The sequence below is a fragment of the Calidris pugnax genome, unplaced genomic scaffold (genome assembly GCF_001431845.1).
Source record: "Calidris pugnax isolate Ruff unplaced genomic scaffold, ASM143184v1 scaffold94, whole genome shotgun sequence".
Taxonomy (NCBI): domain Eukaryota; kingdom Metazoa; phylum Chordata; class Aves; order Charadriiformes; family Scolopacidae; genus Calidris; species Calidris pugnax.
The window spans coordinates 1,004,440-1,004,648 of record NW_015090822.1 but is presented as its reverse complement, the minus strand read 5'-3'; positions in this window follow the sequence as shown (position 1 = coordinate 1,004,648).

Genomic DNA, 209 nt, shown 5'->3' with positions numbered 1-209 from the left:
TTCCCGCATCCCCTCTCCTTGCTCCTTCATCCCCTCATCCCTTTTCCTCCATCCCCTCATCCCCTTTCTCTATCCCTTGCTCCTCCATTCCCTCATTCCCTTCTTTCATCCCCTTTTCTTCCCCTTCCCCCATCCCCTCATCCCTTTCCTCTATCCCTTCATCTCCTTGCTTCTCCATCCCCTCATCCCCTTCCTCCATCCCCTCTTCC